This window comes from Balaenoptera ricei, chromosome 19 (assembly GCF_028023285.1).
Source record: "Balaenoptera ricei isolate mBalRic1 chromosome 19, mBalRic1.hap2, whole genome shotgun sequence".
Lineage (NCBI taxonomy): Eukaryota > Metazoa > Chordata > Mammalia > Artiodactyla > Balaenopteridae > Balaenoptera > Balaenoptera ricei.
The window spans coordinates 49,228,518-49,243,931 of NC_082657.1; the positions used below are offsets into that span (position 1 = coordinate 49,228,518).

At 40.6% G+C, this 15,414-nt stretch overlaps 1 protein-coding gene across 1 annotated transcript in view; it reads left to right on the top strand.

The window, feature by feature from the left end:
* The first annotated feature begins 2,579 nt into the window (after positions 1-2,579).
* Positions 2,580-15,414, top strand: part of AP1G1 (adaptor related protein complex 1 subunit gamma 1) — an 80,230-nt gene continuing 67,395 nt past the window's right edge. Inside the window, exon 1 of the mRNA XM_059903496.1 lies at positions 2,580-2,917. The gene's annotated coding sequence lies outside the window, so the exon portion shown is untranslated. The remainder of the gene's footprint in view (positions 2,918-15,414) is intronic.

Here is a 15,414-nt window from a genome sequence, read left to right on the forward strand (position 1 = left end):
ACAAATAAAAACAAAAATCTCCTTTAGTATTTGGATCCATAAAACTACATTATCTTATAAGGACTTTTTTTCCCCCAAAATGTGAAAGTCTTTTTTTCCAAATAAAAATACAGTATGCTTATTGCAAAAAACAAAATGTAATAAAGAAAATAAAAGTCCTCTATAATCCCACCATCCAAAGATAATCATTTTTACATTTTAGTTTTATCCTTCAACATTTTTTCTATGTATATATACACTTTTTACAATCTCATTTTATAATACTATTTTAAAAATTTTTATTTTATTTACTTAGTGCTGCATTGGGTCTTTGTTGCTGCGTGCGGGCTTTCTCTAGTTGTGGCGAGCAGGAGCGACTCCTCATTGCGGTGCGCGGGCTTCTCATTGCGGTGGCTTCTCTTGTTGTGGAGCACGGCCTTTAGGTGCGTGGGCTTCAGTGGTTGTGGCTCCTGGGCTCTAGAGCTTAGGCTCAGTAGTTGTGGTGCATGGGCTTAGTTGCTCGGCAGCATGTGGGATCTTCCCGGATCAGGGCTTGAACCCGTGTCCCCTGCATTGGCCGGTGGATTCTTAACCACTGTGCCACCAGGGAAGCCCTATAGTACTATTTTGTAATATGTTTTAAAAAATCTGCCATACCCTGCTAATAAAGATAGAGGTATAGCTTCATTTTTATTGGCAGCATAGTATTCTACTTTATTGATGTGCTGTAATTTATTTATCTGAAATTTGAGGTTATGTTTGAGTAGATGGGCAGTAAGTTTTCCCAAACTTTAATAGCCAGCCACAGAAACCAAAGATCCCAGGATAATGATGATTATGCTATATATTGGGTCAATTGCTTTTAATTTTCAGTTGCATTACGAGAGGAGCTTGGTAATTATAAAGATAAATATAAGTAAAAAAATACATGAAGAGGGTTTACATTTTATAATGTCTGTCATTTTCTCTTTAATGTTCTGCCACTTGGCGTGGTAGAATCCAAGCGTCTTCCTGTTTCTTAAGAAGATAGTTTAACTTTTCTTTTGTGGTTTGCAATGGTAAACACTTAAATTCGACTTCTAAGCAAATTTTTCTGACTTGCAAACAGAATGCTGTAGGTAACTGCTTTGGAACCTGCAAACTCCTTACTTTTACAGGAGCCCCATACTGTACTTTAGCATGTATAGCTATACCTCAGTGAAATCTGCATTATGGCATTATTATGGTGTTCTAGTTTTACACTTTACTTGCCCTGTGATCAAGAGCTGCACTATACAGTAGTGCATGGAGGGGATATGAGGTGACTGAATTCCATAAGCATTCTGCTCCCCAAATCATTTGCTCTTGGTTGATACCACTCTGAGTGTGGGGGAGGGTGAGTGGGTACCTACAATTTTCTAACTCGTTAAGGTGGTACCACATAGACAACCCCAGTGGGGGAAGGGAGAGGGAGGGTCGTTTAGCAAGTTACAGCTTCTCTGAGCCTCAGTCTCCTTATTTGTAAAACTAAGTTACTTATGCTTGTCAAGTCTGACTCAGGAGGTTGTCGCAAGGGTCAAATTAGATTACATATATGAAGATGCTTTTATAAACAATGTGATATCAATATTTAATAATGAAAAATGATAATTACTATTATTACGCCCTTGGCCTCCTTTCTTTACTGCCACTTGGCATGCCCCAGTAGTTCAAGAACGACATTGTACAGGCGGGCCTACTCAATTCAATTTTTGTAAACTGTTTTGAAATCCCCTGAATGAAACCAGCAAAGTAAAAAAGTACAACCTCCTGCCGATGACAGGTCCTAAACTCAAGATTTGTGGTTAGTTCAGTTCTCTTTGTCATCTAGCTAAGTGCTCTGCTTTATTCACTTTCAGGGATACTTTATTGCCATTTCATCTGAAGGAATGGAGGGTCACCTTTCCTTTAAACGGGCCAAGATATCTTGGCTCTCTTTACATAAACATGGAAAATATTCGTGTCAGGTGTTAGTGATTATTTATCAAGCCAGGACCTGTATGGTTGGACTGTTTTTGGCTCAAGTCATTAGTGCATGGAATCACAGTCAGAAAGCCCATTCTGGAATGGTTTTAGCTATCACTAGTCCAAATCCTCTCTTTTTACATTTGAGGAAATTGAAGCCCAGAGAGTTTAAATATCTTTTTCAATGCACAGGTTGAAAGGTGATACTGGGCTTGGAATCTATTCTTCTGTGTCATCCTCTCTTTTTATTTTTATAAAATACATTGCAAAGATGCCATAAAAACCTCAGAATCCAAGACCACTTGGAGCATGTTCCTGAAGTTAACCTAAAGAGAAAGCTAAGGTCTCAAACGTGATAGGTGAGAATTTGGGGCTCTGGTGGATTAGGACCGGCACAGCCAGTTCAGTGTTCTCCGCCCCCACCTGCCTCGCCTCCCCACTGCCTTCGCTACCTTGCTAGCCCCACCCTCTTCAGGTGGCCCCGCCACTTCCTGGTAGCCCAGCCCACCCCCCCAAAGCGGAACCAATGTCCGTGGGCTCTGGGGTCGACCGGATCTTTCTCGCTCAGACTCTTCGCAGCGGTGACTCGGCAGCAGCGTCTCGCGTCATCAGTGACAGCCCCGTCCCTTGCTACGCTTTGCGTCGCTCTGCCAGAAGCAGTCACCTCCTCCTTGGCAAATAGTCCTCGGCGGGGTCCCAGTTCTTGGATAATAGGAGAGGGGAGGCACGAGAAGTTGCGGTCAGGAGACGCGGGATCGACAAGCAGAGGGAGATAGGGACCGAAGTTTCTGCGATAGTGTGCAAAGTTAGTTAAAAACTCCTTCCGACCTAAGGATCCCTCCGCCTGCAGTAGCGGTGGTGAGGCCGAGGGAGCCGCCATTTTGGATGTTCGGCTCCTGCTGCCACTGCTGCCGCCGCCCCCGGAGCTGCAGGTTTCATTCGAGGTTTCGGGCCGGTGAGTGTCACTCGCGGCGCTAAGAGCATATTGCCTTTTTTACCCCGCGCCTGCCGGGAGCGCTCGGCCAGAAGCTTCCTGTCAATCCCAGGTGTCCGGTCCCAGACCGTGGGGGGTGAAGAGAGGACAGAAGCTGGGCCAGGAGGGGCCCGGAGCTCAGGGGTTGTTACGACTTCTTGAGCGGCGACCCCAAGGCGTGGGACCGGGAGGGTCCGCGCGCGGCTGCGTTCCTTGCTGTGGCGTTGCCCGGCCGGTGCGGGCCTCCTTGGACCAATTGACTTTCTCAGGCTGCGCTCCTCCTTGTGGGGCTCATTCAGAGAGCCTGGGGTTTGCGGGGCGGGTCTCACCCCCGCGTGTCTTCTCTATGCCACGTATCAGCGTTCTTGTATCTTGTACCTGGGTCAGGTCTTTCGTGGATCTCTCTTCAGCACTTGCAAATGCTCAGTTAAACGTCGTCTGCGCCTGCATTGCCGTTCTCTTCAAACTGGACATTGGCCTCGCTTCTCTCTAGCCTTCCCACCAACTTCTTTCCCAATTTTCCGGGCTTTTTTTTTTTTTTTTTCCTCCTCTATTTTCTTAAACTCACCTGCGAATACACTGCTTACCCTTCTCTCAAACTCCTGATCCTGCAGGCGTCGATAACTAATAATTCTCCCGGTCTTGACCGCTTGACAGAGTCGGGACGTTGGTTGTGTTTCCTTGTTAGGTGTAGGAGATTCGTCGAACCACTCGCTCAGAGTGTACTTCAACAGTAAATGTTTATAAAGCTCATTAAAGGGCTTTTGGGGGGAAGGTAGTAGGGAGAGGCTGTCAAATGTTTTCTCATTTGTGGTGGATTCCCTTCCTATGCTGAACACTTAGCTTTTGGGTACTTTTTGACACTTAGTATTTTTCTTGATGTTGTATATCCCTGCCCATGGAAATCTGCCTGTGAAAAATAATTTTTTTTTTTTTGAAAAGGAATCTTAATCTGACATTGGTAGAAAGGAAAGTAACTTTTTTGGGTACTGTAGGGATTAGTTAACAGAAGAGAGGAGTGAATGAAAATTTCTTAGTGATTTTAACTTTCAAGTGGTTTGTACAGTAGTGTTCTTCGTTGACTAACTCTAAAGATACTTGGATTGACTTCGAGTATCGGATTTTTCTGGGGATAGTTGGATTTTAAATACTAACTTTTACTGTTCTCCATAGTGCTTGTCAGGCTGTATACCCCTTAACTTTTGTTTTAAAAATATAGACTCTCCAGGTACCCATAATTTCACCACTTTTATTCTACTCTTAACGTATGTTTTGCAGTATAACATGCTTGAATAAAAAGCATTTCACTGCAGTTCACTGATTATTTCTTACATTTCAAGTTAGGTGTGATTGAGTCACCTCTATTTCACCTCAGCCTGCGTTTTAACATCTGCAAAAGAGAAGTAACTTATTTGAGATTGTAGCCTAGTGACTGCTGAAACTTAAATTTATAACTTGAACTGGATCAAATCTTTTAATACTTCTAATCCATGTAAAAGTGCGTTCTTATCAGGTTATTATCAGGTAGATAAATTCCTGTACTAGTCCTATGATGTCTTAGTAGAAGAGTGAATGTTTTCAATGTAAATAGTGTTCTTGTTATTTGTTTTAAGGAGACTTTTCAAAAATATATTTACTATTTGTGTATTTACTCTGAAGCTATGGAGTTTCTCTTTTGGTTTAAAGAACTGTCAAACAGAACATATATGGAATCCTCACTCATTTACTAAGTATCCCCTTGTAGTTGTTACTGAAATGTTCCATTTCTGAGATACACTTTTATATATATTTTTTATTTTATTTATTTTTTAAATAAATAAATTTATTTATTTATTTATTTATCTTTGGCTGCGTTGAGTCTTCTTTGCTGCGCACGGGCTTTCTCTAGTTGCAGTGAGCAGGGGCTACTCTTGGTTGCAGTGTGCGGGCTTTTCATTGGGGTAGCTTGTCTTTGTTAAGGAGCACGGGCTCTAGGTGTGCGGGCTTCAGTAGTTGTGCACACGGGCCCAGTAGTTGTGGCTCGCGGGCTCTAGAGCGCAGGCTCAGTAGTTGTGGCGCACAGGCTTAGTTGCTCCACGGCATGTGGGGTCTTCCCAGACCAGGGCTCGAACTGTGGCCCCTGCCTTGGCAGGCGGATTCTTAACCACTGCGCCACCAGGGAAGTCTCTGAGATACGCTTTTAAAACAAGGTATTGGAAGAGCTATCAGATACGTGTTATTTACTCAGTTCATTTCATGGTATTATGTACTGGTATTTAAATGTCATTCATTCTTAGGTAGTTTGCATTCAATTGGAGAAAGCGTCCTTTGCCTTGCAAATGATAAGTAAAGTGTTTATTTTAGTGCACACTTAAAAAAATTTTATTATTATTTTATTTATTTTTGGCTGCGTTGGGTCTTTGTTGCTGTGCGCGGGCTTTCTCTAGTTGCGGTGAGCAGGGGCTACTCTTCGTTGCGGTGCGTGGGCTTCTCATTGTGGTGGCTTCTCTTGTTGAAGAGCATGGGCTCCAGGTGCCCGGGCTTCAGGAGTTGTGGCCCGCGGGCTCTTGAGTGCAGGCTCAGTTGCTTAGTTGCTTAGTGCAGGCTTAGTTGCTAAGCGGCACGTGGGATCTTCCCGGACCAGGGCTCGAACCCGTGTACCCTGCACTGGCTGGCGGATTCTTAACCACTGTGCCACCAGGGAAGCCCCTATTTTAGTGCACCTTTGATTGATCAGCACATACTTGAATGTCTACTTTGTCTAAGGCGTTGTTGGGATTATACTTGAAATAAACATTGTTTAGGAAACCTCAGTTTATTTTCTTTTGGAGCAGTTGCTTGTTCTTTGATCTGTTTCACTGACAGCAGTTCTAGATTTGAAGATGAATTTTAGAGTGAAACTATAAAGTACAAAAATTGTCAGCAATGCCTTGGTGATATTTCATCTCACTATTTTAAAAGTAGTCTTGAAATCAGTCATGTACAAAAACAAAAACTCAGGTTTTTATGTGATTTGTAACAACTCTTTATGCGAATTGAAAAAGTTGAATGAGTATTTTCCAAAAGATTATTTTTTAATTAAAAAAATTGAATTGGGAAAATACATACCAAAACAGATTTTCAAAATGCTTAATCCCCTTATTTGCATTTGCCGAGGATTTAAAATTTTTGTGTATACAGCAGGATTTGATATCAAAACTTTAAAACTCTTATTTAGATTTAGCTTCAGAAAATCTAAAGCTATTGCCTTTCTTCAAGCTGCAGCAACTTGTTTATCTGTTTTAGGTGCTTGTCATTCAGTCTTCCTTTATGAATCGTTCTCAGTTGATTTTGGCGTTCTTTCATCCCGTTGTTACTTACATTCAGTTTCTTTCATGCAGGATGGTATTAAAGTAGCAAGCAGTTTTAAAATTAAGGGAACATATAGATTTATCTAAGCTCTTATGTTTCTTGGCTTATAGGTTTTGAAAATCATCTTTGTTAGAAAGTATTAGGATTTTTCCATTTGCTTTTTTTAAAAATTAATTTTTGGCCGCATTAGGTTTTCATTGCTGCATGTGGGCTTTCTTTAGTTGCGTCGAGTGGGGGCTACTCTTCGTTGCGGTGCGTGCGCTTCTCATTGTGGTGGCTTCTCTTGTTGCGGAGCATGGGCTCTAGGTGTGTGGGCTTCAGTAGTCGTGGCACCTGGGTTCAGTAGTTGTGGCTCGCGGGCTCTAGAGCGCAGGCTCAGTAGTTGTGGCGCACAGGCTTAGTTGCTCCGTGGCATGTGGGATCTTCCCGGACCAGGGCTCGAACCCGTGTCCCCTGCATTGGCAGGCGGATTCGTAACCACTGCGCCACCAGGGAAGCCCTTCATTTTCTTTTTGTATAGAAAATTTTGTATCAGTAAAAGCGTCATTTCTACCTTCAAAGTACATGTAAGGTTTTTCTTCACTGAAGGAGTAACATAAAACGCTTAATTTGCCATGAGTTCTGGTTAGTGGAACAATCTCTTGTCAAAGTTTGAAGAGTCCAAAAGTGGAAGAAAAAAAAAAACCCACACTTGCCAAACTTGTTGAGTCAGTATTAACTAACACTTTTGTACAAAAAAGGGCAAGGGTTAGGATAATATGATTAAAACGAGAAATGCTTTTTTCACTAGGTACTTGGAAATTTTGCCTTTTTTGGGGGGGCCTTGTGTTGGCCTACTCAGACCATTGGAGAGAGACAATGAGTTATAAGTATTACCAGTGAAAAACAGTCTTAGAAGGAAAAAAAATTGTTTTTTCTCTTTTTAAAGATGGAGAAAACATATGTGACCTTTGTACTTTATTAATAATTAAAGACATCTTAAAGGCAAGTAGTTTTTACCCTCTTTTCTCTGTTGTTACAGCAGTCACAGTGTAACCTGATATGCAGTTGCTTTGCTCACTCCAGTTTGCATGTTGTAGCTGATTGTGTTGGGCTGAGCATCCTAGGCTTTGCAGCTTATCTGGCTTTGAGGTTAATGTTATGCATTCTTGGGAAGAGCAAATATGAGAAAGACATGAACTTAGATCTTTGGAACTGTAAAGTATTTGCACTCCCCTCCTTATAAGCCTTTGGGTTAAAATTAAGACTGTCATAGCATAGATGATGTACACTACTTGGTTATAAGATGTAACTTTTGTAAATGATTACACAGTTGAACAACTCAAATTAAAAGACGTTCCATCAGTGTTTTTACAGCTCAGTTTAGTAGCTACTTACTAAACCTCACTGTTGGGAAATTGTTCAGTTTCAAGCTGAAGAAAAGGGAAGTTAATTTTTTAAATTCCTTTTTGAAGTCTGCACGAAAGATTCCTTTCCCACTTCTTGAAATTTTTCAAAACGTGATACTTTTAAAATATGGTGAAAATACTGGTTTGAAATGAATGGGGAAACTAACTGAAAAAATAGGTACACTGTATAGAGTTAATTGAATCTTTGTAAATATTAGGGTTTTTTGGGTATGATTACTGAAGGAAAACTGTCATAAGAAGAAGCAGTCTTGGGCCTTCCCTGGCGGTCCAGTGGTTAAGACTGCGTGCTTCCACTGCAGGGGGCGTGGGTTCGATCCCTGGTCAGGGAACTAAGATCCTGCATGCAGCTCTGTGTGGCCAAAAATTAAAAAAACAAACAACCAAACAAAAAAGAGTCTCTTTCTCTTTTTCAAAATTATTTATTTATTTATTTGGCTGCATCGGGTCTTAGTTGCGGCATCTTAAGTTGCAGCATCTTAAGTTGCGGCATGAGGCTCTCTGTTGCAGCACGTGGGATCCATCTCCCTGACCAGGGGTCGAACCCTGGCTCCTTGCATTGGGAGCATGGAGTCCCAGCCACTGGACCACGAGGGAAGTCCCTGAGCCTCTTTTTCTGATAGTACTCAATAAATGTATTTGATTTTTTAAAATGTGTATTTCTCTCTGTCAGTGAAGGCATGACCTCTGTATTTTCTTTAGGAACTTTATATGATGAAAGCTTAATAGATGGTGTTGATTATTTAAGAAAGTAGAATGAGGAAGTTGCTTACAATTTGACTTTACTAGCACTTGGTTGTATTATTCTGTTTACACACACTGAACTTTTTGCTGTTCCTTCAATACTCCATGTTCTTTCATTCATTGCACCTGTTCTGCTTATACCTGGAATGCTTTTCTTCCTCCCTTCCATCTGGTGAACCTATTCTTCCTTCCTCTCTACACCAGGCAAAGGAGTATAGTACTTTTTTTTTTTTTTTAGTATTTGTTGAATTGTTTACTTTTCCTGAGCTTCAGAGGACAAGAACTATCTAATTGATGGCATCCCTAGTACATAGCACAGTGCCTGGCACTTAGTAGCTACTCTGCAGAATAGATGATGTGAATGAAAATAATACGGAAACATGTTCAGGTCCTCAGATATATGGTAATTGGTCAAGCCAAAAGCAGTCAGGGTCCTGAGTGAGCTATGGAAGTTTACTACAGGTCATTTACTTGTGACCGATAGAGTTGATGTCAGTGAAGTTTATTTTCAGGTTTAGAACATATACAAAACCTTATCTCCGTGTCTTTGAAAATATTATTTCGATGTTTAATTCTAAAATTGATATTATCCTTTTCTCTTTGCAATTTGCTCAGACTCTTTCTTATGCAAAAGCTTCAAGTGACAGCAGAGAAATCTACTCTTCCTGCCGTCTTTTTTCTTTCTTTTGAATACCTATTATGTAATTCATTATGCTGAAGAAACTAATAGTAAGTTGAGAACTTCAGTCTTTTCCCCCAAAATGGAAATATGTTGATAGTTCAGTGATTTGTTACTGACTCTCCCTTTGTGTTTTGTTTTGTTTTTTAGCATCTTTATTGGAGTGTAATTGCTTTACAATGTTGTGTTACTTTCTGCTGTGTAACAGTGAATTTTTTTTAATATTTATTTGGTTGCACTGGGTCTTAGTTGTGGCATGCGGGCTCCTTAGTTGTGGCATGTGAACTCTTAGTTGTGGCATGCATGTGGGATCTAGTTCCCTGATCAGGGATTGAACCCAGGCCCCCTGCATTGGGAGCATGTAGTCTTAACCACTGCGCCACCAGGGAAGTCCCTCTCCCCTTGTGTTTGAATAATCTACTTTAATAGTGCTGAGGATTTTTAAAAAGTCTTTAATCTATTTAATTTACAACATCATAGAGGTCCATTGTAATAAATGAAAAAAATCTAAAGACATACTTCGAAAAAAGCTGTTCATTTCCCTAATTCTTTTGTTATTACTCCCCAGCCATTTTACCAGGTTATGGGTATACTTCAACATTTCTCTCCATGCTTGGTCAAGTACTATATATACAACATAAATGTGCATATATAGGGATTCTTTGTTTTTACAAAAGGTAGAGGATACCTTTTTTTTTAATCATACTTTTTATGTTACTCTGTAGCAAGGTTTTCTTAACACATCATGGTCAGTAAATATAATTCTATCTTGTTCTTTTAAGTATCCCTATTATGTCTCATAGTATGGATGTACTCTACATAATTTATTCAGTTATTTTCTTGTGGACATTTGGGCTGTTTCTAGATTTTGCCACTACGAACAGCGCTACAGTAAACATCCTTGTACATGTCACCTTATTTGCTGATGCTATTATTTCTACAGGCTAGAATCTCCAAGGTGGGATTTCTGAGTTAAAGGAGTTATATTTTAAATGTTATTATTGCCAGGTTACTCTCTAAATAGGTTGTCATAATTTCCATCTCCACCAGCAGTGGGTTCTCCATAACATCACATCATTAGATGTAATTACTTAATTTAATTTTTGCTGCTCTGCTAGTTGGTAAATGGTTTCTCAGTTTCATCTTAATTTTAATTTCCTTGACTATTGCTGGAGCTAGCCTCTTTTGATATGATTTTTGGCCTTTTGGATTTCCTTTACTGAGAATTGTCTATGTCCTTGGTTCATTTTTCTTTCAAGTTGCTTTTCTCCTTATCTTGTAGGAACATCTTATGGTACATTAATTCTTTGTTGTATAACACATGCGTTTATTTTTTTATTTATTTATTTATTTTTTTAAATTTATTATTTATTTGTTATTTTTATTTTTGGCTGTGTTGGGTATTCGTTTCTGTGTGAGGGCTTTCTCCAGTTGCGGCGAGTGGGGGCCACTCCTCATCGCGGCGCGCGGGCCTCTCACTATCGCGGCCTCTCTTGTTGCGGAGCAGAGGCTCCAGACGCTCAGGCTCAGTAGTTGTGGCTCACGGGCCCAGTTGCTCCACGGCATGTGGGATCTTCCCAGACCAGGGCTCGAACCCGTGTCCCCTGCATTGGCAGGCAGACTCCCAACCACTGCGCCACCAGGGAAGCCCAACACATGCGTTTATTAATCTGGAGTTAATTTTTATATAATGTGAAGGGGTCTTATGTGGTTTTCCTTTGTATAAAGAGCCAACTATGTCTAGACTAAATAAACCATCTTTTCCTCAATGAATTAAATACCACCTTATCATATGTTAAGTTCCCATATATGTTTGCTCTATTTCTGGATGTTCTGTTTTACTCTTCCTGTACCATTATTTTACTGTTTTGAATATCATAACTTTTTATTTTATTTTATTTTTTTTATTTTTTAAACATCTTTATTGAAGTATAATTGCTTCACAATGGTGTGTTAGTTTCTGCTTTATAACATAGTGAATCAGCTACACATATACACACATTCCCATATCTCCTCCCTCCCGCATCTCCCTCCCTCCCACCCTCCCCATCCCACCCCCCCAGGCGGTCACAAAGCACCGAGCTGATCTCCCTGTGCTTGAATATCATAACTTTATAGAAACTTACACTCTGTTAAGAATAGCTCCTGTCACTGTAGTTTTCCATTTTCTTGACTGTTCTTAAACATTTATTCTTATATCTGTATGGGTTGAAAATAATTCTGTTGAGTTCAGAAAACCTCAAAAAAGCCCAGTGTTTTTTTATTTTTAATTAATTAATTTTTAAAAATTTATTTTATTTTTGGCTGTGTTAGGTCTTCATTGCTGTGCGTGGGCTTTCTTTAGTTGCAGCGCGTGGGGGCTACTCTGCGGTGCGCGGGCTTCTCATTGCGGTGGCTTCTCTTGTTGAGAGGCATGGGCTCTAGGTGCGCGGGCTTCAGTAATTGTGGCACGTGGGCTCAGTAGTTGTGGCACGCGGGCTCTAGAGCACAGGCTCAGTAGTTGTGGCAGACGGGCTTAATTGCTTCGCAGCATGTGGGATCTTTCCGGACCAGGGCTGGATCCTGCGTCCTCTGCATTGGCAGATGGATTCTTAACCACTGCGCCACCAGGGAAGCCCAAGCCCAGTGTTTGGAATTGCACTGTATTCATATATTAATTTTGGGAGGCCTGACATTTTTTAATGAGGATAACTTTTCCTTATTATGATGTTTCCATTTATTGAGGTCTTATTTTAGTTTTAGGTTCTTCAGTAAAGGTTTCATAGATTTAATACCTGTCTTCATCTAGTTCATGTACCTTTCTTGCTAAATTTATTCCTAGATATTTTATAGTTTTCGGCACTGTTGTCAGTGGGACTTCCCCCCCCCCATTTCTAACTAGTGTCAAATATAGGTTAAAAATGAATCTTTCATTTCTTATAAACCAGAGCCCCTCATCCCCACCCCCTTCTTGCTATCCCAAATTAACAGAACTTGGATTCATGAAGAATATGCTAGGGAAAATTTATCTTAGTATTAAATCATTTTCTCATAACTTTCTAATGTCACTCTGTAGAAAAATGCCCATAGATAACTGTGACTCTGTCCTTTTAGGATGAATACCATCTTATTATTTTGGAAGTTTGCAGTTTTGCTTTATTTATCCATTCTTGTGGTTTTTGTTAATTTGTTTGAATCTTCAAAGCAAGAATTCTCAAATTATGCATGGTCATTATATGAAAAATATCAAAATATACAGAAGTTAAAAATGTATCTATATTCTCACTAGGCACAGATATTTCCCTTAAAATTTGTCTTATCCTTTGGAGCATATCTTTAAGAAAATTAAGATTTTATTTGGAGAATTTTGTGACAGTTTTTGATAATTGAGGACTCTAAGATATCTTTGCTAAAATCAGGGTTAGGAGAGTGAAAAATTGCTTTTTATTTTATTTGTGTCAAATTTGATGTTGATCATGTTCATCTATCATTGTTTATTCGGCCTTTTTTAAAAATGAATTTATTTATTTTTGGCTGCATTGGGTCTTTGTTGCTGCACGCGGGCTTTCCTCTAGTTGCGGTGAGCAGGGGCTACTCTTTGTAGTGCACGGACTTCTCATTGCGGGGGCTTCTCGTTGCAGAGCATGGGCTCTAGGCACACGGGCTTCAGGAGTTGTGGCTCGCGGGTTCTAGAGCGCAGGCTCAGTAGTCGTGGCACACGGGCTTAGTTGATCCACGGCATGTGAGATCTTCCCAGACTAGGGTTCGAACCCGTGTTTCCTGCATTGGCAGGCGGATTCTTAACCACTGCGTCACCAGGGAAGCCCTATTCGGCCTTTATTGCTTTTCATGAGAATTAATGTGATTGAATCGTTCAGTAGACATTTGCATTTACATACATCCATTTTTAAAATCTCAGTTTTGGTTATGGATAATTAAGCATAAAAGAAGATTCCTGGGCTTCCCTAGTGGTGCAGTGGTTGAGAATCCGCCTGCCAATGCAGGGGACACGGGTTCGAGCCCTGATCTGGGAAGATCCCACATGCCGCGGAGCAACTGGGCCCGTGAGCCACAACTACTGAGCCTGCGTGTCTGGAGCCTGTGCTCCGCAACAAGAGAGGCCGCGACAGTGAGAGGCCCGCGTACCGCGATGAAGAGTGGCCCCCACTTGCCGCAACTAGAGAAAGCCCTGCACAGAAACGAAGACCCAACACAGCCAAAAATAAATAAATTAAATTAAAAAAAAAAAAAAGATTCCTGTAACACTGTGGCATTTTAGGGAGAATTGAGCTTAAGATCTCTCAGAGAGATGCCATCTGGCTGCCTCGACAGGTTGTGGTGGTATCTTAATGTGGTTACTCGTTTCACAGCCTTAGCCTTGAAGATCCAGAAATTCCATTTTAGTATTTCACCTAGGAATGATTCATCCTGATGGAACTCACTGATGTATAAGTTAAAATAACAGTGTTGTAATTCATAAGGGGTTATGCTTTTCTACTGAATTACCTGTGTCTACTTTCAGGGCATTCTGTTCCTTGTATGGAGGTGTTTGGGAGGCAAGGTACTTAAGAAGGTGATTAATAATCAGAAAGCTGCATTGTGAAAGCTGCATTGTGAGCCTGAAACCAGAGCATATAAAGTTGGCTGGTCTTCAGTGTTTCATCATTCTAGGCCAGTGTGAAACTTGATGAAAGAACTATCCCTGTCCCACAATGGTGTTTGCCTCTCCAGAGACCAAAATACTTATCCCCTGATTTAATCTCTTTTATTCAAACAATGATGTACTAACACTGGTCTCTCCTTTTTGTTCACTCTGTAGAACATTCCCTTCTATGAACACATTCTTCATACAGGAGAAATAGATGTGCACTGCCTTCCCCTCCCCGCCCACTTTCCCTAAAAGAAAGAAAACCATAAAAACACAGTGAGAAAACTCAGCTAAGTCATATTAATGACAGGTGGTGTCTCTAAGATATATTGGAAAGTAAAAGTCTGATTGAAGCATAATACTGTTGATTAATTTAGTTTAAGTTTCTTACTAGTAAGCATTCTTACTGTTTTGGTCAGAGTATTTTGCAAGTTTTAAATGCACTAAAGCAATTCAAATATACATACAAGATAAAAATCTGAAATAAACGTTCTGTGGGGAGCATAATTTGAAAGTTTAGGCCATATGGAGGGTATGAGAGAGAAAGCACAGTAACTTCTTTTGGAGGGTTTTGCCCAGTGTTAACTTAGGTCCCTTAAGTATTTTCAGCCATACTTACAAATCTGTGACTGGATTGTTACACAGTAATGAGTGGTAAAGTTAACTGAGATCTAATTTCTTATTGTTTAGCAAGAAAGACTTCAAGTATAGTGAGTGGATAGAAAAGGAGATAATTTTGATATTGAAAATCGCTTTTAATTTAGGATTTCTTTTCAGATTTAGAGCTCAAATCTAAGGTTTAAGTTTAGAGGAAGAAGGACCAAATAGCAAGCAGGAGCCCCAGCCTCTTGGTTATATGTTTTTTTTTTAATAAATAAATAAAAAATAAATAAATAAACAAGTACTTTTTTTTTTTTATGGCTGTGTTGGGTCTTCGTTGCTGCACGCAGGCTTTCTCTAGTTGCGGCGAGTGGGGGCTACTCTTCATTGCAGTGCGCGGACTTCTCATTGCCGGGGCTCTCTAATTGTGGAGCACAGGCTCTAGGTGCCCAGGCTTGAGTAGTTATGGCATGCAGGCTCAGTAGTTGTGGCTCAGGGGCTCTAGAGCGCAGGCTCAGTAGTTGTGGCGCACAGGCTTAGTTGCTCTGCTGCATGTGGGATCTTCCTGGACCAGGGCTCGAACCCATGTCCCCTGCATTGGCAGGCGGATTCTTGACCACTGTGCCACCAGGGAAGTCCTGGTTATGTGTTTTTGACTGTTGGCTGTCAGCTCAGAGCTTACAGCCCAGGAGTGAGGTCAGAAGTAGGAAGAAAGTTAACTGAGCAGGGTAGAATAGAGGACTGGGTTGAGTCCTTTCCCATAGCTGTTAGCAGCCAGTGCACTTTATTTTGTATGCTTTGGAAAGGACAAGTATATTTTCGTTAGATAAGACTCTTCTAGCCTTTAGAATTCAATAAATACAGTATTTAGTGAGTTCCTACTCTTTTAGGCAAGAGGAATACAAGGATGAATAAAACAAATAAGGATCAGGCTTTAGGGAACTTATATTTGAGTGGGAAAAATAGGTATTTCAAAGGAAAAAAAGATTATGGCTTGGAGGTGGTATTGATGTATGAGGAAAATCTTTATCCCACAAAGGGATTTGTGGAGATTTTGGAAAATAACCATTTTCTCCATTTTGGGGATAAAATT